The following is a 3,567-nucleotide window of genomic DNA, read 5'->3' as shown; positions in this document are numbered from 1 at the left end:
AGATGTGAGTGACTTGCAATCTCATAGATGGGTTCATCCAAGTACCTACAAGGGTTAGATAACATTCAAGGGTACAAGTATAGACCCAAGACATATGATCATCATCATAAGAGAAATATCAAGGACTAGTCATAAAAAGGCTCATGCCTTGCATGTATCCGAATGGAGTTTCTACTCCAAGTTTGAGGCATCAATGATGTTCAATTCCCCTCTCAAACGGAAAAAATACTTTGTCATCAAGCGGTTTGCTGAATATGTCTGCCAATTGCTTATCGGTACAAACATGCTTAAGATTGATGTCTCCTTTAGCAACATGATCTCGAATAAAATGATGACAAACATCAATATGCTTAGTTCGAGAGTGTTGCACGGGATTGTGAGCAATCTTAATAGCACTTTCATTTTCACAAAGCAATGGAACATGTCTCACATGTATCCCATAATCCTTAAGGGTTTGGGTCATCCAAAGTAACTGAGCACAACATGATCCAGTGGCAATGTATTCTGCTTCAGCAGTGGATAAGGATACCTAGTTTTGTTTCTTGGAGGACCAAGACACAAGGGATCTACCAAGAAGTTGACAAGTACCCGAAGTGTACTTTCTATCAACCTTGTCACCAGCATAGTCCAAATCGGAGCAGCCAACAAGATCAAAAGATGACCTCTTAGGATACTAAATGCCAAAGTTTGGTGTATGAATTAATTATGTCACTATCCTTTTCACGGCCTTAAGATGACATTCTTTAGGGGCCACTTGATATCGTGCACACATGCACGAACTTAGCGTAATAACAGGACATGAGGCACACAGATATAACAATGAACTAATCATAGAGCAGTAAACCTTTTGGTCAACCGGTTTGCCATCCTTAGTCAAGTCAAGATGTCCACTAGTAGGCGTGGATGTTTTCATACCTTTGCTTTCTTGCATGTTAAACTTCTTGAAAATATCCTTGGTATACTTTGTTTGAGAAACAAAGGTACCTTCCTTAGTTTGCTTGATTTGCAAACCAAGGAAAAATTTGAGTTCAGTCATCATAGACATCTCAAACTTCTCCGACATTAGCCTTCCAAACTTTTCACTAAAATGGGGGTTAGTAGAACCAAATATGATATCATCCACATAAATTTGGCACACAAATAATTCACCATTAACCCTTTTAGTAGAAATTGTAGAATCAATCTTCCCAATTTCAAATCCTTTTTCAATAAGAAACTTGGTCAAGCACTTATACCATGATCTAGGAGCTTGTTAAGACCATAAAGAGCTTTGTGAAGTTTGTAGACATGATTAGGTTTCTTCAGATTGACAAAGCCGGGAAGTTGTTTCACATAAACTTCCTCCTCAATTTCTCCATTGAGAAAAGCACTCTTAATGTCCATTTGGTATAAATTGATATCATGATGGTTGGCATAAGTAAGTAAGATGCGTATGGACTCAAGTCTAGCAACGGGGGCATATGTCTCACCATAGTCCTTACCTTCGACTTGAGTGTAGCCTTGAGCGACGAGATGGGCCTTGTTGCGTACAACTTTTCCATCTTCATCTTGTTTATTCTGAAACACCCATTTGGTTCCAATGACATTGTGCTTGTCGTCGGGCTTTTCAACCAATGTCCACACTTGATTCCTCTGAAAAATTGTGTAGCTCTTCGAGCATAGCATTTACCCAATCTGGATCCTCAAGGGCTTCTTCTACCTTCATAGGTTCAGTACTAGAAATGAATGAGTAGCATTCACAAAAGTAAGCTAAACAAGTTTTAGAGCGAGTGATTCTCCCGATTTGAATATCATCAAAGATTTGTTGGACTAGATGGTCTCTTGTGACTCTTGCTCTATCTCGTGAGAGATTTTGTTTGGGTTGAGGTGGAACATCCTCTTCATTGTCTTCTTCTTCTCCTTCTTCATTGTTGTTGGCGTTTTCATTCTCTAGTGGAGGTGGAGAGGGACGTCGAGGTGGTTCATCTTGTTGTACTTCCACATTTCCTCCATCTTGACGTGTTCCACTTGTGGATGCCTCCAAATCAACTTGTGGTTCACCTTGATGTGAAGTTGAGGCTTCCACTTGAACGGACGAGGTACTCTCCTTCACCTCCTTTGGGCGAATATTGCCAATGGACAAATCTTGGATTGCTTTCGAAGGATCTTTGTCTCCTACATCAATTGGCAGTTGCTCTACTTGCGAGCCGTTAGATTCATCAAACTTCACATCAAATGTCTCTTCATCCTTTCGTGTGAAATTGTTGTAGACATGGTAAGTGTGAGAGTTTGAGCCATAACCGAGTAGGAAACCTTCACGAGATTTAGGAGCAAATTTTGAGGGACGATGCTTATCAAGAATGTAACACTTTGAGCCAAATACTCAAAAGTATCCAACTTGGGGTTTGTTACCGGTGAGAAGCTTGTATGTCGTCTTGCCGAGAAGCTTGTGAAGATATAGTCGATTCGTAGCATGACAAGCTGTCTCAACCGCTTCCACCCAAAAATGTCTTGGCGTCTTGTATTCGTCAAGCATCATTCTTGCCATCTCAATAAGGGTCCGGTTCTTCCTCTCAACAAGTCCATTTTGTTGAGTCGTGTACATATCCAAGAACTCATGTGAAATCCCTTCTTCGTCAAGAAAGGTATCCACATTAGCGTTCTTGAACTTAGTTCCATTGTCGCTTTGAACTTTCTTGATCTTAACTTCAAATTGGTTTTGGGCCTTCCTAGCGAAGCTCTTGAAGATCTTTTGGACCTGCAATTTATCATCAAGAAAGAACACCCATGTAAATCTTGAAAAGTCGTCAGCAATAACCAACCCGAATGAGTTACCACCGAGACTCTTGTAGGCGTTGGGACCGAAAAGATCCATATGAAGTAACTCAAGCGGTCTTCTCGTGGTCATGATGTTCTTCACGGGATGACTTCCTCCAACCTGTTTTCTACTTGACAAGCACTGCAAAGTTTATCCTTGTCAAATATGACATCTTTAACACCAAGGATATATGATCACCTTTAATAAGCTTATCAAGATTTCGTATACCCACATGACCTGGTCTTCCATGCCATAACCAACCTTTAGAGGATTTAGCAATTAAGCAAGTACGAGGTGGATCTCTCTTACTGAAATCAACAATGTATAGGTCACCTCTACGAATACCGGTAAAGACCGTATTATGATTATCTCTTCGAAACACTTGGCAATATACTTCAGTAAATAGAACATTGAAACTGAAGTCAGCTAGTCTAGATACGGAATGTAGATCATAACCAAGAGATTCAACAAGCATAACGTTTTGTATAGAGCTATCATGGGAGATGCCCACCTTACCAAGGCCAACTACCTTACCCTTTGAGTTTTCACCAAAAGTGACATACTTGCAAGGGCCGTCGTTCTCAGCAAGCTCACCAAACATGTCCTTATCTCCGTTCATATGATTAGTACATCCACTATAAAGAACCCATTCCTTTGCTCCGGCCATGTAAATATGTAGGGTCTATTCCTACATGAATAGATCTTGTCTACATCATGTCAACGTTGTTATTGCATTACCCATTTTTCCATGAACTTAATACACTAGATGC

Source organism: Aegilops tauschii, chromosome 4 (assembly GCF_002575655.3).
Source record: "Aegilops tauschii subsp. strangulata cultivar AL8/78 chromosome 4, Aet v6.0, whole genome shotgun sequence".
Lineage (NCBI taxonomy): Eukaryota > Viridiplantae > Streptophyta > Magnoliopsida > Poales > Poaceae > Aegilops > Aegilops tauschii.
This window is presented reverse-complemented; position numbering follows the sequence as displayed.